Source organism: Sturnus vulgaris, chromosome 4 (genome assembly GCF_052056855.1).
Source record: "Sturnus vulgaris isolate bStuVul1 chromosome 4, bStuVul1.hap1, whole genome shotgun sequence".
NCBI lineage: Eukaryota > Metazoa > Chordata > Aves > Passeriformes > Sturnidae > Sturnus > Sturnus vulgaris.
The window spans coordinates 33,280,177-33,307,158 of NC_142246.1; the positions used below are offsets into that span (position 1 = coordinate 33,280,177).

General features: G+C 34.4%; 1 protein-coding gene across 26 annotated transcripts in view; it reads right to left on the bottom strand.

The window, feature by feature from the left end:
* The window catches only part of TENM3 (teneurin transmembrane protein 3), a 1,293,899-nt gene that overhangs the window by 833,349 nt on the left and 433,568 nt on the right, over positions 1-26,982 (bottom strand). For all 26 annotated transcript variants that reach the window (XM_088163549.1, XM_088163548.1, XM_088163550.1 and 23 more), the window contains one exon: positions 25,722-25,761. The gene's annotated coding sequence lies outside the window, so the exon portion shown is untranslated. The remainder of the gene's footprint in view (positions 1-25,721; positions 25,762-26,982) is intronic.

Here is a 26,982-nt window from a genome sequence, read left to right on the forward strand (position 1 = left end):
TTCCTACTTCTGTTTTAATTTATCACTTGAAGTAAGTGTACTTGGTGGATATTTATCAAGTCTCTACTTCCCTGGAGGGCTACAAAATACAATTTCCATGTTTGCTGTTGATGGCTGAAATAAAGTACTCATGAAAAAGTAAGAATGGTCTTCTTTAGCTAGTGGGTAAGCTGTCCATAAAACAGTGTCTCTAGGGGTTGGATTACAGGAATAAACAAAATAGATTTTACCTCAGTGGACTTAGATATCTGAAAGATTTAGTGCAAGAAACCTGAGCAGTCTAATGATACTACCTGTTGAAACATTCAGTGTCGAAATGTCTGCAAAATATTTTGCTACATGCTGCACCTACTTGACCATATTCCATCGTTGTATTCCTTTATAAGAATGCTATTTTTAAAAAATTCTTACAGCTGCTTAAAATAAAAAAGTAAAATCAAATAGAAAAAAATGCTGTAGGGTTTTGCTATGAAACTTATAACTACTAAAAATGTGAAACAGCACATTCCCATGTTTGCATAAATAGTGGCCAGAATGTACTATTCAACCTAAATTTAGAATAAGCTTCTGTCTTTTGCTGAAGACATTCATTCACTCATTTTGATGTTTCAATTTGGATTAATTTTTAAAAAATATAGAAAGAAATTTCAGCTTGAATTATTGACATATAGATAAATTCTTCATTACTTTAAATTGATTTTATCAATGTCAGATTGCCACTATTTTTGTTTCATTCTTAGAGCAACATTTATGTTTCATCTATATTTTTCAGGGATTCAAAACTTCTGGAAAATGTGGCCAGACATCAGATGATGTAGACAGAACAGGAACAGTGAAATATTCTGCAACGATTACACTGGTTCCGTACATGCCTTTACCTCAAGGTTGAAAATCAAATAATCAATTTAAAGCCTTCAACTATGTATCTTATCTTAGATCTATCTTCAACAACACTGTGACCCAAAGTCATGGGAATAGAACTAGTTCAATATTGACCCAGATGGAAGAATGACATTTGCTGAATCATTAAGATTAATTTTTGTACCAGCCAATTTTTTGGGAAACTCCTTTTAGACATATCCTGTTAGATACTACAGTCGTGAACAACCATCATAAGACATCACAAATAGCATAAGATGATTTAAAAAATAGAAAAGTTTTTTCCTTCAGGATTTTTCTTTTAATATTCTGTTCTGCACTGCCTTTGGCATAGGAGCATCAGTGAGTACACAGCAATACCTTTGTCTGCATACAAATAAAGAAACAAAGACTTCAGAAGTGCTGGGACTCAAATATCTTCCAAAGGGTAGAAAAATAACTTAGATCCTCCTCACTGACAGCAGCTATGCTATGTGTAAGCAGCTGCTATCTCCAATAGTTAGTAGAAACCTAGAATTTTCTATATATAATTATGAAAACAGTGAGGGGCAGTGCCAGTGGCCATTATGTAATAATTTTTCTTAGTTCCCCTCAGAGTTCACACTCATTATTTTTCAGCGCATTTGACTAAATTCATTTTCATATTGCTGTATTCATTGAACATAATTTTTAACCACACAAATAACGAAACTACAACAGAAATATAAGGCGTACTGACCAGTGCAACCAACTCAGTGACTATGCAAAAACTTTAATTTTGGGTTACCTCTTTTGACTCGAGAATTACACACCTCTTCTGGAGATGAAATAATTCAATCCCTCTCTCAAACCCTTCTAATGTTGAGTTTAGGTGTTTCATTTTCTTATAGACTCTACAAAAGCAATGCCCATTTTATTTCAGAAATTTCATTTGCTGAAAATGTGAGGTAACAGATTCTCCGTCTCTCTTATGACACAATCATTAATATCTCATTAAGCTTCCTTTACAATTTTTCACTTTCTTTTGTATTTTCTTGGGCTCACTAACATAAATAGTATCTCTGTTTATAATATTTTTAAATTTTTCTTCATTGAATATATAATTATAAATAAATAAAGAATTCCACGTTCTCTGAGTTAAGAGATGTGCTGGCACATTAAATCTGCTTATAACTGCTGAACAGAAAATTAAGTCTAATACAGTCAAAACTTCAGCCTTCAAGCCAAAATAACTGATGTTCTCCGAGCTTTCTTTTGGGAAAATTTGTGTGATCGTTTTGACAACTTGGAGATTTGTATTGCATTTTCAAATTTCTTTTTGATTGTTTAGAAAACTATTTTTACATTTGTGGAAAAATTGTGCTCCGTTAGTAATTCTGATTTTCTGATTCTGATTGTATATTGCCTCTTAAGCTGCTTGAGATTGAAGTTTCTTGTAAACTTTAATTTACTTCTCATGATGACATTTTATCATATGTCCTTAAAAGCTCTTGCTATATCTGTTACCTTAAATATAATTAATAATACAGAGCTGCTTAATCATGTTATGTCATTAAAATGAAGATACTAGTAAAACAAAAATGCTAGTCTTCTTGTCAGCTTGTTCTTTGGGATTTTTTTCATATGCTTTGTTTACATTTATATGTAGATGTCTTGTGGGGAATTTTTGGTTCTGTAGTATCAGGATTTGACACATGAAATAGAAATATATTTTAAAAAAAGTTTGTTATGCTTACCAGTAAATTAAATCAGGAAGTAAGTTATCTGTTATCTCTTTAGCTATATTAAATATGGGTATTTTACCAGCCTTCATGCAGCCATGGTAATTTCCCATGCAATTTTTAATTTAAAAAATAAGAATTTTTTTTCACACTTTTAGAAAAACAATGCTTTCTGAAATCATCATTACAGCTGTGCAGTAACAGTAAGACACTCTAAAAAAAACCTCAATAAATCCGATTAAAATATCCCAAAATACAGACTAATAGAAGTTGCATTGTGTACATCAAATCTGAAAGCATACAATGAAAGGAATGCCCTGCAAAGGCTTTGAGGTCTATCCAAAACTTTCTTTTACAAGTCGATTCTATACAGAAATTAAGATATGTCCTTTCCTTCTTTTGCACTATGACAAAATGTTCTCTATCGTCTGATTAGAAAAAAGCTGTGATACCTCTGCAGGTTCCCTACAGCACAGTCTTACCAAAGCCCATAACTGATGCAAGAGCATTTGTCATCTCTGCAGTATACTTGCTGTAACTCTCCTCCTCTGGTTTTCCTTTCAAACTACATCACACAAAAAATCTTTGAACAAAATAAGGAAAACAAACTATTTTAACTGAGGAAAAATGACACATAGGTATCAAGACCTATAGATAATTGCTTTCCTCATCATGTAAAATACAATTTGTTCTGCATAAGCAGCCTTTAAATTTTTTTTGTTACTTAATTATATTTCACCTGACTTTTCAACAGTTTTTGCCTCTTAAAACCACCCAAAATAATGTTCCTACCAAGAATTTTCAAGATGGTTTAATTAGATTTCTAGATGAATTTTTCTTTGAGTAATTTATTGATTCTATACAATTAAATTGGAGGAAAATTTTACTCTGACATTGAATTCTTTATTCGTAGATCCATCTTTTATGATAACTCCAACAACAATTTTACTACTAGAACAAAATCTAATATAGAATTTATTCTTTATTTAGGAAATTCATAGAAATAAGATTTGATTCTGGCCCAAAAAAGCCAATCAAATCAATCCTGAATTCTGAGATTTTAAATAGAACAATTTTGCATCTGCACCATAAATTCTCCCAGTCCCATATCTAACTCAAATACTATTTTGTGATTGTTTGCTTATTTTAAAACTTAAAATATTTTATAGAGCTCCTTCTCTCAAACATAACACCAATAAATTATTTGGGACATAAGCACAACTTATTTAAGTAGCCATTTTTCATTGCAAGAGAAGGAAATTGCTAAATTAAAGAAGAAATTGGACACATAATTACCATGGTTTATCAAATAATAAATTCCAGTTCTAACAAATAGTGGAAAAACACTGAAAATAACTCTATGAGTTCCCTTGGGACTTTTATGTGACTTATTCAATATAGTTCCTTTGCTTTACAATGCTATTGTATTGCTTTGTACAAGCTTTTTCACAGCATAACCTGGGTGTATATGTGTCTATCTGTGTGCATGAATGATGCAAAAAGAGTGCATAAACAAGCATGTTCTAACCACCTCCTTCTTGCTATAAAAACTCAAAATTCAGAAAAAAACTGAAAAATACTCCTTCTATCATAATTGGAATGATGATACTATTTTTTTCTGTTGCATTGCCAATGCTCTTGTCTAAAAGCAAAGTGAAAGAAAACGGAAGAAATTAATCACAAATTAGTACAAGAGAGAAAATTTGACTTGATTAAGGTTATTTTTCTCCATTATGAATATTTTGGCTTTCTAGTAAGTAATTTCCTGTCTCTCTAAGTTCAGGTCCCACTAGATATTATTACTTTTTCAGAGAAAAAAACTACAACCCAGGTGAACACTGTTCTATGTTTTGTGTGCAGTCGATGTTTTTTTGAGGAAGACAATTATTTGAAGTCTGTAGCAATGAGGATTACACCAGAGGACAGGACACAAGTAATGTAATACTGGAAGTAGTCATGTGAAATATCAAGATAGATATAACAATTCTTATTAAAGTTCAGGTTCAAAACTTTCAGAAATGTAGAATCCATCAGTTTTCTGATATCAGTTATATTTAACTGCTTATTTAACTGTCTTAAAAACAATGACATAATTTTGGAAGATGAAAAGTTAAATATTTCAATACAAATAGGATAATGATTGCTTGAAATTGAAGTTAGATTAACATGCCTATGTTATACAAGATCATAACCCAGAAGTTTGCAAAAAACAGTAAGACCTTAATCTGGCTCCCAAAAATATAATTTCATTTCAATTTTATGTTACTAATAAAGTTAACATACATGTAACACAGTTCTTTTCAAGGGGGAAAGTGAAATTAATAACTTTAATCAAGATATCTGTAATTTTAAATATATAACACTTCATTTATATTCCAAGACCTTTAAGTAATAAGTTAATCCATGAAGCCCATCTCAATGTGTAATTAAAGAACTCTTCCAATTACGTACTGATAAAATATAATTCTTTTTCCCTTCATTTTACCTCATGAAACACAACTTTAGTGACTACTTATTGATTATAACATCAATAAAATGGAGGTTGAAATTATTTCTATATGTAAATATGTATATCTGTTTTAGAACTACATATTCTATTTTTGAACCTATTGTAAAAACATGATAGGTGGTCAGACACATCTGTAACATACTTTAAAGATTAATTTAATTTAGTATAAAAATAAGGAAAATAAATCTATATTTACTGATGTAGCCTATACATTTATAAGAGTAATTTCAGCTAACGTTCCCGCAGTACAAGAGCAAATGATCCCCAGTGCAATTACGGAAAAGAATTCTAGGCTTACCTCACCGGCAAGTAACAGTAACTGAACTAACCAGAAAAAGCACTAACTTTTTTCAAAGTCTTAAAACATGTTTCAGCTTTAAAAGAGCCCCCAAATGTTTAAAAGCAAAGAAACTTAAACCACTGAATTAGAATTTATGAAGGAGAAATAGGAGCAGGAATGCTTCTGCCTGAGGTGCAAAGACCACATCAGATGCAAAGGACTAAGAAAGAAAACTGCTGGGTTTTGGATTCCTCTAAAGAGAGAATTCTAACAGAGCAGAGGCTTTGCTCTGTTTCCCATAGGTTGTAGATTTAGAAAAAAGTGGTAAGAGGGAAGAATCACTGTTCCTTATGACAGGCAACAAGGACTTAATATGGCTTCTCATTATTCCATAATGCCCCTATGATATCCAAATTTCTTCTCTCCGACTATAATACCAAACCAAATTTAGGAGTTTATGGCAACTCCAATTCTATTCACCCGAAATATTTTTTTTAATCCAAGTTTTGACCTCTGAAGATTTTAACAGGCACTGTTATTTCCCATCCTGATGTAGTCTTTAAACTGAAGTAAATATTTCAGAACTGACAGTTTAATTTCAATTTACAGCTCCTTACTTAAAAAAAAAATACTGCATAGTAAGACTGTAAAGATATATTAAGCTACATATGAACTCTGTGTAAAGAGAGATTGCATGAATACCTGTATTTCTGAACAGACATTAATAGCACTTAAATAGTTTAGAAAACAGCTTATACAAACCAGTTGTATCAACAGCACTTATTTCACTAGTGGATTAAAAAATATAATGTATATAATGTTTTTAGAAGACAAAAAATTTCATATGAGTCACTCATTTTGCAATGAAATTTCAACTACCACTCCTTACATTTGGACTTCTGCCTTATGACATAAGCAATACAGCAATGACAGTTTGCTTATACCTTATGTTATTATGGTCTATGCAGATTACTTCTAGTTTAGTTATAAAACCAGCTGGGAGGAGCAAGAAAAGACCTGAGTCTTGAGAGGGGTCATTTGACAGGAAGATAATATGAATTTGTGGAAAAGCACTCAAAATTCCAGTTAGGAAAAAATCCACGACAATACATTAACAGAACAATGTTAAAGCCCTCCCCAGGCCCCAATTCTTTTCATTCTTCTCATTCTTTTACTGAGAGAAGGCACCATATTTCTGACTTTCAGCTATGAAGAAAAGGGATGGTAGGTGCACATACAAAAAGAACAATGGAACCCACGTGAGTATTCATTCCATCTTCCTGCCATCCACTATCCTTGCTACTTGGTAAGGTGATGAATACAATTTCAACACTGGATACACACACTCCAGCAAGACTTCCCTAACAGAGAGAAATTTTGGAAGAAATAAAACAATGACAGATGCCTGTAAAACTGTGACAAATTTCAGGCATTTCTCTGAAGGGGATGCACTTTTAAAAAGTCAGAAAAAAAGGGAAACAAAGTATCCATATATAAGAAGGGAAGAAAGGACAAACCTGGGAACTACAAAGGTGTCAATCCCTACTCTGGAAAAAGTTCTTTTTTCCCCTCTAGGAAAAAAATCTTTACTGTAACGATGGTGAGGCACTGGAATAGGTTTCCCAGGGAGGCTGTGGATACACCATCAGTGGACATATTCAAGGTAGGTTGGTGGGGGCTCTCAGCAACCTGCTCTAGTTGAAGGCATCCCTGCCCACAGCAGAGAGGTTGGAATTAGATGATCTTCGAAGACTGCTTGCAACATTTCCATGATTCTATGTCCTGTCTCACACTTCTGGTAGGGCCTTAAAAGTTTTTCTCATCATCTGTGCAACTTGGTTCATGTTCCTTCCTGATCCTAGAGGATGTGGGTCATCAAACAGAGATTACCCTTCTCTGTCATCAGATCCAAGAATCAAATGCATGTGCACATGACCTGCAGATGATGCCCTCTCCAGGAGGCAATATCGTGGTATATAAGACAGAGGAAAAGACATTGAAATGTCATTGCCTGCACACAGCATGAATGAGTGACAGATACCTTTGAGAACAGGCCCAGATAATCAGTGCTTTTGTAAGATGAAGAACAGATGAGGTGCAACTACTAGTAAAGGAGACTGCCAAATCAATCTTTGCATGATAATCCAGTGCCAGTAGAGAGCAGGATGATGCAATTTTGCATCTCTTTATCTTCAGCTTAGTCAAATGAAATTGTATCAAGAGGATTGCCTTATTCCTCACAGTGAATGCATGGCCCTGGAAAGGTCTACTCTTATAGAATGATGTGGAGAAGGGAAAAAGAAAGCAGGTATCTACTCAGAACTGATCCTTTTCCTACAGTTCTGATAGCACTTTGAGGCATCAAGGCCTGAGAGACCAATGCAATTTGGCTGCACTAGAGCAGCTGTCTGGTTCTGACATCAGATGAGTCTGCTGAGGCTGCTAGAGAAACAAGCTCTAGAGTTGATCCCCTTGCTCAAGGCTTGAACCACAGACAGGATTTTGGCTGTGAGTTGCTGAGGCAGCACAAACACCCACCAAATAGGTTGAAGTGGGATGACTTGTGCCAGAGAGCATAAGGTCAAAAAGGCCTTTATAGAAGTTACCAAATGCTATGGAGGAAGAAAAGGTAGCAACAGAAGGAGAAGGATTCCGTCTCAGTAGGGTGGGCAAACAGTGAGACAGGAGCTGAAGTGGTAGCGATGCTCCATTTTGCACGCCAAACAAACCTTTGGCAAACAGAGGAGACACTAGAGAGAGTCCTCTGTAGATACTGAAATAAAAATCTTCCTTCTTTAAAATTGTGAGGCATAAACATGTGCCTCTGTAGGAATATATACATGGCTTCCTGAAAGAATATCCAGTATATATCTATACATCTGCATTCACACAAACATATACACCTATGAGATCCAAAATACATCTTGTTCTGTTAAGTTTCTAGAGATATTAAGTTATAAGACCCAAGCAAGTCAAGAGACTACCCCAAACTTCACAATATATTTTTAAAAATATTTTTATAATCTCTAATTATAAAGAGAAAGAAATAAGATTATTCTATGAGGTGGTTTCTATTAGCATTACAAGAGAATGGTAGCTCATCAACACATTAGCTGTGAGTAAAAGTTCATTTTCCTTGTCTTGAAAGTGTCTATAAACCATGACAGAACATTTTACTACTAAATTATAGGTGTCTAAGAAGTAAAATAAAACCTCATAATGAATTTACTGATTTAGGTACTTAAATACCTGTTTACTCATAATTCACACACTATCAAGTTTTTTAACATATATAGTAGCACCTGTGCCTTCTGGTCAAAATTAACTAAGCAGTCCCTTCTCTTTTAATTTTTAAAGAATGCACATCTGTGCAGAATCACATTAAAACTCAGTGTACAGGACACAATAATTTTCACACAAAGGATGACACAGCAAGGCTTCTACTACATATTTTATTTTCAGAAATAAGTCAATTTCAGACTAAGCCCTAGTCGTTCACCTTTAAGGAATTTTAAGAAATCTATGCTAAAAATCACACTTAAAGTTGTTTATTTGCTATTATAATCTTTATCAAGACTGATGGGCTGCCAGCACAGCTGATGAAACACAATATGGAGAAAGAACTTCAGGTACCCGAATCACTATGCCATAAAGTAGATATTGGTGAAAGTAAGAATTCTGTTTCAATTACACTTCCAAAAAATGTATAATGTTGAACCTGATTATTTAGTTCTCAGTGGAAAAGGGTGAAATTTGTGGTCAATAGTGGGGTTATTACTAGAGCAGAACGCTTATGAGGAGCAGCTGAGGGGGCTCAGGCTCAGTTCAGCCCGGAGAAAAGGAGGCTGAGAGGAGATCTCATTGCTCTCTACTACTGCCTGAAAGGAAATTGTAGCAACCTGGGCATCAGCATCTTCTCCCAGGTAAGAATCATCAGAACACAAGGAAATGGCTTCAAGTTGTACCAGGGGAAGTTTAGATTGGCTATGATGAAAAGTTTGTTCACTAAAAGAGTGGTCAAGCATTGGAACAGGATGCCCAGGTGGAGTCATTGTCCCTGGAAGTGTTCAGAAAACATCAAGATGTGGTGCTTAGAAACATGGTTTAGTGGTGAAGATGGCAAGGTACGTTAATGGTCGGGCCTGATGATCTTGGAGGTTTTTTCCAACCCTCAAAATTCTATGATTTTATGATTAATTCCTAATGTTTTGAGCACTGTAAAGAAGTGCAGAGTTTATACTAAACACACACTAAGTTTTGGAACATAGAGATAAACTAATCTGTATGAACAATTACGGGATTTTGTGTGGGATACGGGATAGATGGGGTGGCAGTCTGGCATAGGGTTGAGACTCGTGAAATTTTTTCCCCTTATTATGACCCTGCTATCACTCACCTGCAAATGGCTGCCACGGTGGCCAGGGCACAGAGAACTCTGCAGAAGGGCAGGTAGAGAGGCCAGACAGTCACAGCCAGGTGCCTGCAGCCAGGGCAGCAGTCAGGCAGCCCCCGGTACTGTCCCCTGGCTGGTAGCCCCGGGGCGGCTCCAGAGGCCCTCAGGACGGTGGGACAGGCCCTGAGAGCTGCGGGTATGGGCCAAGGTTCAGAACTGACATCTCACATCTTCAGCACACCTTACAGCCTTGCACTAACGCCGGGCTTGAAGAGTTTTATCTGGAGGCTTAGTGGACCACCAGTGAATTCTTTAAAAAGCCAGGAGTAGCCATAGGCCTTAGACTCTGGGCAGGCCGTGTGGGGATGCTGTGAGCAGTCAGGTGGCTGGGCCTCTGGCTGCCGTGTAAGCTGACAGCAAAGCAGACAGGCTGCCACTTGAAGCTTCCCACCTTTCAGCAGAAATGGATAGGAACTGACATGCCTCCTCCAAGTGTTTCATTTCTGAGGAACGAGCACAGGCGTACCAAAGGATGACACTTCACTGAAAGCTGACTTCCTTGAAGTGTAAAATGTCATATGGAAACAGAGATGCACCTGCTGGGCAGCAATATGCATATGAAGCACATAAACTTAGAACTAATTGGGAACAATTTTTTTTCAAAAATAGAAAAAAATGAGCTCAGAAAGCCAGGAGACAATCTACTTTCTGCTTATTATTTTTTCCATTAGAAAATATAATTGTCATTACCCTCCCCTAATTCTTGTTTTCTGTCATAGGAACACTGAGGGTCTATTCCTATCAAGTCTAAAGTCTGTGTCCGAGGTTTTTTTCATGAAAGACAGGAAGAGAAGAATGCAAGGGCAAAAGCTGATTGACATTTAAACTGTATTTGCAATAGTGCATGCCAAGAAATGGAGAAGAAAAAGTGAGCAAAATCCATAAATGAGAATTTTTTAAAAGAAGTTAAGAAAATATGGTAGCACATATGTTCTAATTGCTACTATATTGTTCAAATTAATAGTAAATGACATGAAATAGGGCAAGTCAAGAAAAACATAACAGGGAATGAAAAATGCAAGATGAAATTTTACACTACAGACTTCTTTTCTGTATTCCTTTGCTCTTCATAACTTCAGAATACCATATTTTTTGAAGACTTGCATTTTGGTTTAAATTGGTTGCACTAGATATGCACATGACTATTACAAATAGAAGCAAAAGCTTATTTTATAGTAATTTAGTTCTCATGCATGTAATTTTAAATATTAATATTTCTAAAAATACCTAAACTCAGAATATCTAAGCTGAAACAAGTCTTCTAAAGCAGGGAAAACAGAGAACATGTGTAATCAAACCAAAAGTGCATCAGTATCTGTGAGATCTTCTTGGAGAATATCTGTGTTGCTTCTATAGTAATAGGATCGTTCTGCTTTCAAATATTTTATAGGAATAGGTGAATGTAAAAACCTGATTATTTATACAGGTCATTTTCTTTGTGTAATTGTACCCATATTAAACAAATATTAGAATAGCATCAGTATCTCTTTTAGCTTTAGTTTTAATATGACAAAATGACAATAGCAGAATTTGTATTCATACATTAATAATCAAGCAAAGATTATTCCATGATTTCTGCACAAAGTTACTTAATAGTGAAATAAATTCATTAACATATTAATAAATACATAAAACTGACTGCAGAACTATTGTGACTATGCATGTTGAGTATTACACTGGCACACTCATCAGATTCATTCATTGAAAACGGAGTGGTTTCAAATACTGCTGCAGTTTGATATTCTATATGATAAGTGTATTTATAAATTATTTCTTCTGAGATCTATGGCTCTAATATATATTTGACACAATAGATTTCCATACAGCCTACTTTTCTAGAATTTACTACTTTTTTTAAGATGGGCAAAGAAAAATTTAAAATCTTAGCAATTTTAAATAAAATGTCTTCATATTTGCCAAATATTAAAAAAAAGGAAAAAATAAGGAAAAAAAAGTGAGACTTTTCCTCTGCCATGAAGCTTTCCTTTTAGTTTCCTATTTTTTTTACCAGACTCTAGTTTTTACACATTTAACATGCAATACATTAGATGGAAGGCATCTCTTTTTGTATATGTTGTTTTTTTCCTTATTAAGGTTTAGTTGACATTCAAATTCAGCCCATATTGTATAAAAGCAAATTTTTTATCAAAGAGAATTAAAAAAATATTAAAATCTATTCAGAATTAGGAAATCTCATCAATAATTTCTTCCTGAGAATGGAAAAGAAATACCTCATAAGTTAACTGTAAACCAAACTGAAAACACATTCTATAATCATTATTTTCCTGTGTTTTAGAAAAGGACATTTTGGCATTCCTCTGACCAATCATATATTCTTGCTAACAAGAACAGTACAGCCTTAATGATCTGAAACTCATTTATCTGGGAGACATAAGATTCAGTCACACAAATGAATTGTTGATAAACTAGGGTCATTGAGCAAAAGATCCTGCAGAGTCTGTAAGCTCCACAGGATGGAAACTCTCTCCTGCAGAGTCTTTCTTCTGAGAAACAAGTAAACTCTGCAGGCTCAGACATTTCTGTACACAATATTTTAAACACAATAAAACAGATGTATTGAAGCAGTCCCGACAGACACACCAGAGTTTGAGATAACTATGTTTTGGTTATCACAGCTGTACAGTTAGATGTGTGTTGTGTTTGGTTTGTTGACTTTTTTTTTTTTTTAATTAGTGCTGCTAGTTCATTTTTAGATTTTTTTTTTAAGGATTCCTCCTGGTTTTTTTCCCATTCTCACTTATGTTAGACTAAAAGATAAAAGTCTAGAATAAACTTTATTATGCAATGCTTTACTCCAAGAGGTAAAAAGACGCCACGATCGGTTACTGAATCAGAATTTGTCTGTATTCCCTGCTGATTTCTCTGTATGTTCACTGTTTTTATACAAGAGCAGCAAAAAACCAGTTCACCTATAACAACAAGCACAAAGCAACAGTGTCTGCAAATGACTGAAAATGCTCCAGCAAAATAAACCATATATTACATTAGGATACGATAAAAAATGTTCCATCTTAACATGAATTATTTTCCTATAATTTCAAAGTATTTAGTTTTAAGAGGAAATAGAAGAATTTTCCTGCAGGAGATGTCTGAATGTAGAGCCATCTACTATTCTAATACCCTATAATAAGCAAGGTAAGTGAGATTTAACAACTCTGCAGGACTTAAGTTTATATCCTGCTTGGAAATTATAAAGTAGAGTTGCAGACAGCCCTCTCTTTTTCCTGCATCTACTGCGAAAGAGTTGTGATTTTTATTACATACTGAGCCTTTTCACCACAACACAATGCATGTCTGATATTGTTGATCGTGCATTTTAAGAATTTAGGTGTACCGAAAACATAAAGGACATATTTTGATGGATTTAAATCAGAAGCTACACACTGGGAAGCAAGAAGATATAATTAAGTATGTTTTGCACATCTAGATTAATTAAAAGTGGCTTTAAGTAGCAAATATTTCAATTAAAATGGAAACTGGAAATTTTGAGTATTTCTTGGCAAAATCTCTGTTCTTTGCAGCTGACCTATTTATTCACATCAGTAGAAAATAATCTCCCATGAAGACACTCTTATTTTTTTTCCCACAAATTACAGTATTTTAGTGTGTCACAAAGGAAGCTAATCTAATGTATTTTAGACTTGCCTGAGAATAAGTTTTCTGTCCAGCTATTCAGCTGCCATTTTAGCCAGTGTAGAAAGCAGGTGTGGCTTTGTCCTTACTTCGTCAGACTTCTCTTGTTCCATTTTACAGCTGTGAAACCTGTTAATTTGGTATTGGCCATCCTCTTTATCTTTTTACTGGACCAGTATCTCAGCTTCCTCCCAGGAATTTTGCACATGAAGAGACAACAAATGGCAAAGGAAGGGTGACAACTCAGCTGACAGGCTGGTGCAGCACTCTGGCCACACAAAATGCTGGCAGTGACAGAAGGGAGGGGGAATTCAGACATACTTGAGGCAGGCATGAAGACTGATGGTAGGCTGGGTGGCTGAGCTGGGTAAGGGCAGAAGTCATGTGGAGGTGGAGCTGACTAGGCTGATTTGGAATTTGGGGATAGGAATAAATAACTAGGCAGATAAATAACTATGCTAGGCAAAGCACAGGAGGCTAAGGAGAAGAGCTTTTGTAACAAAGCAAAATCGACAGTTCAAAATGTGTATAGAAGAGGCAGCAGCACTGGTTGTCACACATGCATACACGTGCAGATGCAGACACAGACAGACACATCTATACTGCAATGACATTTTTTAAAGACCGACATTTTTTGGTCAATCTCCCGTTGAATTTTGGAAAACTGCAACTGACAATACTACAGATGCTCCTCTATCAAGGAAGAGCTCTATCTGGAGTGTTTTATCTGAAAATCCATAACGGTGTATTGTGTATACTAGCACAAAAGAGGACGTAGTTATAAAATGCTTCTTAATACTGATAAAGCTAAATATTAGGAAAAAAGACTACTTTTACAAATCTGTAATGTTATAATTTTTTTTTAGTAAGGGGATAACATAAAAAAACTATTCTGACACTCAAGTAATTCCATATATTCTTAAAGAGTATATGAACTGAGTGTAATTATTTTGGTAATTCTTTTCCTTTAGTCTATTTGCAAATATCTGAAAATGAAGACAATAAACTACCTATTATTTAGTGTATTTATGCAAAAATACTTCAAAATATGTGAAAGAAATAGCATTAAAGAAAAGCTTCACTTCTTCTAATAATGGCAGCAACACAAGGAGCCAGGAAGAAACTGTATTCTCAGATAGTATAAGCCAGTGCTTTTCACAGGGAGCTGAGTCTCTGGGATGAAATCAGTGGAAATTACATTGTTTACTTTAATGGAGCTATGATTTTACTCCTTTTTCATAGTAGCTGTTTATAAAAATTGCTACTCGTATTCACTTATCAATTTTCTTTAAGTAGCACAGTATTTACAACAGCAGCATGTAGTAGCACGAATTGGGTTAGCCACCGTTGTGTTCTGGACTGTACTTGCAGTAAACACACCTGTGCCACGTAATCATACGGTGGTAGAAACAACAATTTTTTAACATGGTGTCCCCCTGAAAAGGAGTCTTCTGATGTGCTATAGACATATTGCTCTTCTGCTGGCCCAGAATCACCGGTGGAAGAAAATGATGAATTTCTACCTCAGCTGCATCCATATCTAGTGAGGAGCCAGAGCCTTTGGACGGAAGTCATTAAAGAGTGCCCTAGAAAGATACACTGTTAGCAGAACTTGTCTCATAGGTTTGGTTTTAAGTAGAAGGGAATATAGGTACGAAGCCTTAAGAGTTCTAACCCCTAACTAGAATGTATGTCATTGCTATTTGTAAAAATTGGTTACTTGAAGCCTGAGCATTTTGTCTTGAAGCAACTGAGTATATTTAAAATATTTCCCTTTTCTATCAGACCTGTTAATTACATTTTCAGGTATTGTCTTACATTTTACTGAAAATGTCCCTGGATAGCCAGTTTCCTCTGTATTAAAAAAAAAAAAAAAAAAAAAAAAAAAAAGGTGTACTATGATAATACATATAATGAGCAATTTATAGAATCATTTTGGCTTGAAAAGACCTCTAAGATCACCAGACCTAAACATTAACCCAGCACTGCCAAGCTCATAACTAAACCATATCCCTAAGCAGCCTATCTACTCATCTTTTACATACCTCTAGGGATGGTGATTCCACCACTTCCCGGGCAGCCTGTTCCAATGGCTGAAAACTATTTTGGTGAAAAAACTTTTCCTAGTACTCAATCTAAACTTTTAATATGACAACTTGAGGCCATTTCTAGTCCAATCCCTTGTTACTTGGGAGAAAAGACCAACTCCTACCTCACTGTAATCTTTGTTCAGGTAGTTGTAGAGAGTGATAAGGTAAACTGAGCTAAACAATCCCAGCTGCCTCAGCCACTCCTCATCACACTTGTGCCCTTTATAAATTTTGTTATTGTTCTTTGGATATGCTCTAACACATCTGAATCAGGAACTGATAATGATCAATTCAGAAGCATTTATATTTATGCAGATTACTAATTTTTGCTTTGGAGTGTAAATTAATTGATCAAAACTAAACAAATTGTAATGTTGTGGTCTTAGGCAAAAGAGTGAATCATGAAGAAGAATGTAAACCAGGGAATGTATTTTGTAGAGATTTGGACGTTATCTAGATCAGAAATGATGAACTACTAGCATCTCTGCAAAGTTTGGTAGTGGCAGAGATTTGCACTGGTGCTGACAATGCTTTATAAAATTAATTTGCTACTGCTCTCAGGAGCAATTTGTTGCAAATGACCTTTACTGCTGAAGATGAAGACAAAGAAAGGACATGAGATAAAGATGTGGAAATCAAAACCAAGGTCAAATAAAACCAGCTGAGCATCACACTTTCAACTCAGTGATAGGCAGCGATAGGCTTTGTAGAGATCACTCTATAACCACATGAATTTATAGGATTAGATGGGCCTAGTAATTGTTCTAGCATGTAGCATGCAAATTTCTTAAAGCAGATGCTCAAGTAGATTTACATGCTATGAAAGTTTTATGTAAAAAAACTCATCATCTCCCTACAGTCTCTCTATTGAAACTTAATATATATGTGAGATAAGAGGTATTAGTATTTTCCCTTTTATGTACATGGTTTGTGCATGTAAATTGTAAACAAATGTAAGAACACTGGCACTCATTCCTAAACAATCTTTCAGTCTGCTGCAGTAAAAGCAACATAATACAGATTAAGTGCTTATTTTTTCAGATTACACCTAATAACCTATAAAGTAATTTTCAGTCACAGTTCACTGGAGTTAATTTTAAAGCATAATATTGAAGTCAAGGTGTCTTCACAATTAACTAAGCATTAAATACAAATGTGGTCTGATATATATTGAGTTAAATATATGCAAGTAATCCCTTGCAGGCAAACGAACAGGTTTAATAAAAATTAAAAATGAAGTCTCTATGTAGGTATACACTCAGTGATGTGCATTATTACATCTCAATTGCTGTAGCAGAGCAGGAACATTTGAAACAAGTTTATGTCACTGTGAAGAATATTCAATTAGAAGTTATTTTTTGGAATTGGCAACATTTAAGGAATTTTTACAAATTCATTATCTCTGGGCATAGTTTACAGTAATTTGTGATATAGTAATTTAACTTTATAAAGGGCAGGAAAACAATTTCAGACAACAGTTGGATATTTTCTGGGGAAAAAAAAAAAAGGACACCGGACAGAAAGTCATCCCTTGAGCTCCTATATTTTTTTTCATAACCTTTCATCACTAGTACTCATCAAGAATAAGAGGAAGCTGGTTAATTGCTCCCTGAGGCTAAAGTAACTTAAATCTAAAGTCCACTATATATGTATTTAACTTTGTAAGAAATAAGTTTCCCATTGAATTTGCATTTTCTATTACCATTAGTAAGCAGAAGTTTGAAACTAATCTAGAAACAGTAAAAAAGGGGAGACATGTGCAGAAAACAGCTCTTTCTCAACCAGACTTTTTATTCACATATTTTGCATAAATTTTAATGCAAGTGTATTATAAAATAAATTACACTGAATTTGTAAAATTTCAGAAGGCAGGGAATTTTACTTTGATTGTAGTCAGTTATTGCTTTACTACACTCCCATTTGAATGATTCAATAAAATAGTATTAATAACATATAACAGAAGCTCCCTCATCTGTTAATCCTAGATGTTTATTTCCTGCCACTCAGAAGAAAAGGAAATATTTCGTGATGATCATGAAATTTCATCCATTTTATTTTTATCTTCTTACATCTGGCTTAAAGGGCAATACAGGAAATGGTCTAAGTTATTTCAATTTGTTAACTGCATATATATGTTTCTTAAGAAATGTTCTGTTTGTCCTTGGCATATATATTTCAGTAAGAAAACTATTTGAACTATTATAAACATAAAGCTAACTGGAAAGAGGATTGTGGCTTTTTGGCTCTAGAAAAAAATTGTAATCTTTCTTTGAAATGTTTTACTTTTCCTTTGATAGTTCTGAAAAGAGACTTTGCTTGGCTAGTGAACTTCTGGGTCTAATTTAATTATGTTGTGAATTGGTGTGAAAGTTTGCTAGGATATAAATGAAACTGTTGTTTAAAGCAGTCTCGACAAGGGAAGCATGAAAGGATGACGTCCATGAGAAATGAGTTTTCTGAAAGGCTTGCAAAGCTGACTGCAAGAACAGTTTTTTGATACTATTTTCCTTCTACTGTAAAAATCTCATACATTTCTCTACTCAACATATGAAAGAAGGTAAAAATATGAACTAAAGCTTGAGGATTCAAAGCAAAACAATACTGTACCGCCAGCCACTTGTTTTCTACCCTAGTCTGAGGCAGAGGCTGCTTTGAAGACTAATAACTGCTGCAAGCTTGAAACCTCTGGGTAGTTTTACATTTTCAAGAGCTTCCACAGGGTAGGCTCCACTCCACAGTACTTCTAAATGAGGATTATGCTTGAACACACAACTATGCATTAAGGAATGAGTGGCAGAGGAACATCTCATGCATGGGACACCTCTGAAGTATCTCTTTTACCTGAATCCTAATAGTTCCAGATGCAAATGCATCACTTAAAACAAAAAATAGTAAACAAGTATGAATACTGCTAACCTGAGGAAGCAGGTGGAATTTTCTAGGTTATTATTTGTAGTCACTGATTTTTTTTTTATAGGTTAAAAATTCTGCTAGATCTTTTAATTTCCAAATCACAATACTAGATAAGCTAAACATAAGTGTAAAAAAATTGCCCTTCAGATAATGGAAGTAACCTCTAATACCAATGGGAATTTCACTGTATCCATAGCTCAGGATACCTTATCTCGTCGAGGTAAAAGTAAGTTTCTTAATGACCTGGGGCCTGAATTAGTAGTGTTGTAATAACTTAGTAATAGACTTATTAACAGTTTAATAATGGGGGAATCTGATACCAAATGAAATATTTGCTGTCACACTCTCTCCTGGTGAGAGAAAAAACAGCGAAGAACCATAGCCATTCCCAGATCAATGGATTACTTCCACCATCACCTCTATCAAAAATGTTTAGCTCAATGAACAATTCTTAAAATTTCAAAATAGAAAAATCCGCAGAGTTGTTAAACATAGGAAACATGATGTGTTTGATTCACAATTATCATAGAGAAGAGTAATTTATCTCACTTTTCAAGATAACTGACTTCGGACACTGAATTGAGGAATAAAATATATCATATAGATGATATTAGTGAGAATAGTAGGAATAATCTGTCTATTCTGACTCAAATAGTAAATGAGAAAATTATTTACTGTTTCTGAAAAATGTAACACTGCAAAATTATAAAAGTCATGCACAAATCACTGCCTAACTGAAAAGTAATTTCAACGTGAAAGAAAACAGGACTTCCAAATCTCAGTTTTTATTCAAAGGGAAATTTAATCTGCATCACTTAGAGATGCAAGAACTTTGGAAATATAAATGAATTCTAATTCATAACAGTAAATTACTCTACCTGTAAATATAGGAATAATAGGGATATTTAACTATAATCTCCATATACTTCTGCGGCCCTATAACTGACTGCTGGTTGACATCTAAACATGAGAATGAACCGAGCACTTTTAATTGAAATACATTAATATAATTGGAGGATGTACAACAAAAGAGGTTCAGAAGTTCATTTTAATCAATTAAGACATTTAACGGCTAGTGTGGAAAATAGAGAAGATTTTAGAATTTTATCCCAAACCTGAGAAACTACTGATAGTAAATTCTGCTTTGACCCAAATACATGACCTTTGGGACACACAAACCAAGAAGCAAAGCTGCATTACTTGTTCAATAAAGTCAGAAATATAGTTGTATCATATTTCTTCTACTTCTTCTACTTCCACTCAGATTCTACATTGAGATTTCTTTAATACAATTATCACCATATGAAACTACTATAACATAGGTTAAAGAACTGGCAGAGGCGAAAAGAAGTGAAATTATGCAATTAAAAAATACAAAATTACATATCAACTAAAAGGATTAAGATTTCAGATCTGAAAATCTCTATTAGGATGAGCTATATAAAAAGTAGAGATCTGGTGTGAAAGATAATTTCTTTCTGCCCACAGGCATGGCTAAATAATATAGTTTATCTAGATAGAAATAAGCCTTACTAGAAAAAACAAACAAACAAACAAAACCCAACAAAAAACACTTTTCATCCAGTTCTTGAAATACTACAGAGCTTACTTTAATATATCAGCATTTCTAACATTCTAAATGTTATTGAGATTATACTATGTATTTTCATGTCTTTGTTTTTTTTTTTCCCTGAGAAGTGTCTACTGCCAATTGTGAACGTATTTTGTAAGAAATATAATTTGATTTGCTAGAATGCAAGCTCATCCTAAATTGATGTCTTGCATTATATGTCTGGCAGTTTTTTGGGGGAATATTAACAACAAAAAAGTCTGTTTTATTTCTCTAAAAAAGTATGACTATTTAGACAAATGTCAAAAAGGATGATAAACATTTCTATATAAGATAGACATGTGCTATCCTGTGAAAGATAAATTGGGTACTCAGCAAATCCCTACTGGTGCAAATGTGAGGAGACACTGGCCAGAAAAATCTGTCTGGTTTTCAGAATGTGTAACACTTCTCTTAGAGAAATACATGGGTCTCTCACTAAAATCTTAGCTGTCACATTAGCATTAAATCAGTGCCTGCCAGCAAACATGGCAAAAGGTTGTCAAAGGTTCTCATTGCAAATACTATTTTTCTCAGAGCTTAAACAATACTACAGAAAAGGACTCTGGGCTGAAGTGTTGGGTATTGCATATCGCTCAGAAAGTGTGTCTTTAGGCGCTTATTTTTTAATTCCTTTACTGAGATAGTTCCTAATCCTGAAAAGCAAAGCTTAAGTGAAAGCAACAGGATACAATCCCTAAGAATGTTCAAGCACTGGGCACACAACATGGAACTTGCAATCTGATCCTCCTTGCTGGGATCCCAGTCAGAACCTAGTTTCTTTGAATTCCTTTAAATTAAACTGATTCAAGATTACCACAGTTTAAAGATATTTCATTTGGATTAAGAGATGAATTCATAAATTTCCATGATAAAACTCTTCATGAGTATTCATGCATAGGCATTTCTCCATCTTTGTATTGCAAAAGAAGAACTAGATGTACCACTGAGAGACCAATCTCCACTGAATTAACCCCATTTTCCCCAAGGACAGCTCCAGAACAGCCACCATGTAGGTACTTAAAAAGGGAAACATCCGTATCAGTCATGAAAAGAAAAACTGTGAACATGAACAAAACCTTAAAAGGTCACAAAAGTTGAAAGAATAAGGCATTGAACAAATGCTAGAGTGACATCCAATCCGCAAATGCACAGAAACAAGATGAGCAAATACCATGTATCTCCTAAAACAAGAGAGCATTATTGCCTGAAAAAATGCAGATTAACATATCAGATTAAAAAGAAAATCCTTCTCATTATGTATCTCAGCTAGTCATACCAGAAACGTATGAGTGAGCCTAGATTGCATTTGTGCCACCAGATAAGCATTAGTACAAACCAGACAGAAAACGCCCTCAAAGTATGTGTGAAACACAGTACATTAAATAGTTCCTAAAGACTGGCTTTTTTTTTTTTTTTTTTTTTTTTTTTTTTTTTTTTTAAATAAAATGCTGGTAATTTTGTCATTGAAATGTTTAAATTTTTTTTGCCATCTCTCAAGATAGTCAGAATTCATCCCTACAAGAAACGAAAAAACAGTGTTTTAAATAGTATGCCATCTATTTAGCAAAAACAGAATGAAAGATTTAAACTTTTCAGGAAACATTAACCAGCTCTATGTGCTAGTAATTGTATATCTGCAACAATTTTGAGTCAACACCTCACTTTCATTTCAACCTTTGGAGTTCTGTATCTCTGCAAACAGGTTCTTAAGTCCCTAACAGTAACTGGAGCTAAATAGTTTGAATCATTACATAATGAGAAATAAAAAAATGTAACGGCATGTTATGGAATAGTGATAAGTGATAAGACAAGACGACTTTTAACTAAGTATCATTAGCCTGTAAGAAGGAATCAGTTCACCTTCCTAGAGCCTGAGGTCACATCTAAACAGAAAAGAGTTTGATGACACTGAAAGCTGGAAGGTATACAACAATAGCAGAAGTAGTACTGAGAATAGGCTTATCTGGTTTACTTGAGTAAACCAAGCGTTCAACATGCTAACTTAAACATTATGTATCTGAGCATAATTAGGCCTGATTTGAACCATTTAAAGTTTAATGCTGCAGTCTCTTTTACACAGAAGCAGGAAGCTAGCTACTGGATGAATGGATTTTGCCTGAGAAAGGGAGAAGGATACTTCAACACTGGAAAGACAGAAAACATTGCCATACAAAAAGTGGACAAAAATTTCATTAACACTTCACAAGTGGCAACTGCTGAGTTCAAAAAGGGGCGGTGCCTGCAGTGGCTGTGCTGGTCCACTTTAACTAAAGAGACTTAATTCCTTATTAATACACCAGTTGAAAAAAGGTAGTTTATGAAACCATTTGTTTCAATGAATTTATTTTTTTGAAGTAATAAAATAACTTTTAAAACAATCTAGGATGGTTCTAAATAGTTTCTAATTCTCTTTCTCATAGGGGCAACTATTTCATAACTATTAACATTTGTTTTACTGATGCACTATTCTATTGCAAAATTTAATTCATTTTAGTGTGAAATACTAAATAAGAATGCCCAGCCTACAAGTAATCTGTAAAATTCAACAGGAAGGGGAACAATAAAGATGAGCACAAGTTAAGCCCAAGTTCAAACATATTAGCAGAAACAAAGTCAGAAGTTCATAGATTAGCTGAATTCTTATTAATTAGCATGACATTGACGTATTTTGTAAAACTACAGGTGAAGATTTCTTTCGGCATAATAATGTATCCTAATAACTCTCAGTGGGAACATCCACTTGAAGGAGAAAGGAAGTGATGAGAAAGTGAATAGTAACAAATCATTAGAAAGATAGTATTCACTAAACATTTTTATGAAATTCACAAATGATATATCTTATTGACTGTTGAGGGTGCATTTATCTCTCACCTAACATTGCAAAGGTACTGAGAACTAGAAGATGTAAACTGCTGTGAAAATAAAATTTTCATGGAAAGTTAAAAAGCAGATATAAAGAAAAGTGTTTTTTATCAGACTTAAGTATACTAAAGTCCATATAGTTAGTATAAACTATAACACAAAACTCAAGTAAGACATTTGATAAATATGCTATATTTTGAACAAGTGAAGAAGGCTTTTGTAATGGAAATTATTACTTTGTACACCTACTGAAGCACTTTTTATCATTCAACAGACATGTGAATGTGAGTGATTTGGTAGCCTGGAGTTGCTCAGTAGGAGCCTACGTTGGATTTGCAGAAGGTTTTTTCCTAGAGTTTCTCAACAAAGGCTATAATAAAAAGTAAGCAGGTAAGAAGGCAGGCATGTATAACTGAGTCTTTAAAAGCAAAGTAGTAGAGAGTTAGAAGTGAAGATCCAGTTCCTGAAATTGAGAGACATTTCTGCTGAACTTTTTCAAAGAGTTTGTCTAGGGCCTGTGATGTTCAACTTTCATAAATAATCTGGGAAGAGGGATGAGGGTTGTTGAGAAATGTTCCTGATTGGAGTTATTTGGGTTAGCCAGGAAAAGGACAGACAGTGTAGAATTCCAGAAATTTTATACTCACAAGTCTGAGAGACAAGGCAAAACAATGCAGAATAAAAGCCTGCAAATAAATGTAGAGTGATACACAAGAGAACGTAAGGGAAGGTGGAAAATTTAATGAAGCAGGCCTGGAATTGACAGTCACCATGGAGAAATGAGCCCACAGTTGCATAGCTATCCAATATTGGCATTCAGTAAGAAACGAAGAAGGAAAAACTGAGGGAATGATCTTGAAATAGTATAAACCTAAGAACTTCTCACACTTTGAAAGCCACAAATAGCATGCAAAATCCAGAACAAGGCAGGAAAGATTAACAACTTCTATACAATGTCAGATACTTCTCTTGAAAAGTAGATCTCCAAAGAAGGATGCAGATGAGGTTCACAAATCACTGATGGCATAAAGGGAATGGATTGTTTACAGCTCGATCAAATCCAATGCAATGTAGATTCAAACTAAGATAGAAGAAATCACATTCAAAACAACAACAAAATTTATTTATGCACAAAATGAACAGGGTAGTAGACCCATGCAACTCATACCTCTTTAAAGAATTAAATAGGTTTGCAGGAATAGATTCAGGGAACCAAAATATAAACAAAACAAAAATCTTAGTCTTTAGAAACCACACACATTCTGATGAAATTTCATGAGCTAAAACTGCTGGAGCCTGGGGAATCTAGTTCTATCTCATACCCTTCCCTGGGCATACATTTTTAATTACTGCCCAGAGACACAATGCTGTCCAGACAATTTTACCCTAATCCATGGGCATTCTTCTTTTGCTATATTTCCTCTAGTCATTACTTTTAGGCAGCTGCCTGAAGTGGGCATGGATGCTTTTGAGGCACCTAATCCTGTTGATGTGTGATACATTTAAAATGCTTGCTTCTCAGTTTTGGCTTACTCTTAGAGGGTAGAAGGGAAGAAGAATCATAAAATGTAAGTGCTACAGAACTTCACTTATAAACTCAGGCATCTTTTATTGAATATTGTCTGAAATGTCAGAAAATTTTCATTATTTTAGGAGAGTTCGATGGGTTTTTTGCATTATCATGTCCATGAAGTATCTGGTTTCAAATGCTAGTATCTTATAAGTGAATCAGTAGACAAGTGCAAACATGGAATCTCTCTGAAAAGTTAACAAGTCTCCCAAGGAGTATTGCCCTTTGCTATTGAAGAATATCTCCTGGCAACGATTGGAATACCAATGAGATTAAACGTAACTTCCTCTAAAACTTTTCAAATGAAACAACATGGCTTTATCATAGCAGTAAGTAGTAACACTTCATTTAATATGTACATTAATTATTGCTGAATTATAATGGATTGTCTAAAAAGTTGTATAATATTCACATTAATACTAAATGAATTCATTATGATGAGTGTAATTACAATGAATACTAACTAAATTAATGGCAGCTAGACGTGCTAGAAAAAGTGTTACCCATTTACTTGACATGTTCCAAATGGAATATATTTTGTTAATGTATTTGGAAGAGTAATGTGAATAGTTTGAATAGGAGTGTGAAGCAGGGTGTTTAGCAGAGTTGTTTTTTTTTTTTTAGTATCATTGAACAAAATATTTTACTGCATGTTAGGCTTCTATACATATATATAAATATATCATGCAATCTAAATGCATTATCTGAATCAAATAAAAATAGTAAATCCTCAAATCAGTCTTATGCTTCTGTTTGTATTTAGTTTCACTTATACACGTATATAAATAAAATCCTAGATTCATGGTCAGAAAAACAGGAGGTCAGGAAACAGACTGTATGTGCTGCTGTGCCCCAGTTTTGCACTCCAGTATTCATTCTGGTGTGCACTCTGCAGATCAACCATGTTCCAGGAAAAGCCTGATGTCAGGTGGTATGTTTAGCATGCTTCTGCATTTATATTTCTTGACCTGTTGGCCTAAGCCTTACATAAACTATTCTTGCCGATGGCAAAAGAAATCTGGCTTGGGAATTGTATCTGTAGCCACATGCCAGATGTCTCACAGGCTCTCACAGAGTATTAATTGTTCACCAGTTTCCAAGGAAGAAGACAGTTTTATCCATAAGACAAAATCTTAGTGGATTTAGAAAAATAAAATGTGATGCTTAATTCAACAGGGGAAACAAAAAGAGTTACTTACAACGCTCTTTTCAATCAGTGGAATGCAATTTTGCTGCCATCTGTGAAAGCAAACAAAGCAAAAGAAATATTATTTCACATAGGTAACAGAATTATAAAAATTTTATGAACAAGTTAAGAGAGTATAATTAGATGTTATGGTACTAATAGGCAACTAAAATATAATCATACTTATTCTTCCTCTACTTTGATTCAATGGCAACATAATTGATTGAATTCCTTCCTTTGCACTAACATATCCAATGCAGCATAAACTTTAAAAAACATTCATTGCTTTGTCCAAAGAAAAGAAAAATCAGTGGATTAGTAGGGCAAACAAGGATTGAAAATGCTGCCAAACACTTGACAAAACATCAAAACACAGCTTGATTCTTTGTTCACACAACAGACGATACAAAGAAAAAAAAGTATCATCCTTTAACTTTTCTTGTATAGTATTTCAGAGGAAGATGAAGTGTAGCCTTCCGGCGATCGCTAATGCAGTGTTTGTATTCTGTGTTGAGATTATCCACTTGGGTGCTGCACTGGAGCTCCCTGGGCTATTTTGACACTGCATCCAGATGCTCCAATTTTGCTTCAGTGACTCAAGAGCAGAGCCAATATGCCTTAAAGCAATGTTCAAAGGGTTAGGTCTTGATGAACAATTAAAGCACTCAGAAGTGTTTCTGAACATTTCTGACTGGCGCTGAAGCGACTTAAGTGGCCTTAGTGTGACATCCAGGCAGGGAATATGTAATAGAAAGATTTAAGTTCTACACTCAAGGTGAATGTGGGTTTTGTTCCACTTTTAGAAGAAAAATAAAAAAGTGAAAGTACAAAAGAAAAATATTAATAATTTTAACCACAGTATATCAGTTCTAGAAGGAGTAAATATTTTTCTGCTTTATATAAACCACTTTAAAAAGCCTGTCTGGAAATATTTTATTAAAGTTGCATTTGCCATATGTTCCCACTTTCTTGTCTGAGACTGAAATAATTTATTGTTTGAGCAAGACTTTTCTAAGTGAATGTGTATTCCTGTAGAATCTAAGCATAATTTCACAGAAAATAAAGATCTATATACTTCAACATACTTCAGTAGTCCATAAATGAAAAGCTATCTAACTCAAGCACTGAGTGTTATTATTCCAACTGTTAAATATTTATGGGATTGGAAACTCGTTTTGGAAAGTATCATTCATTTAATTGGAGAATAACTTCATCTATTAAATGCCACAAAGACAGACAACTATATGAGGCTCCATCACATCCACAACACAGGC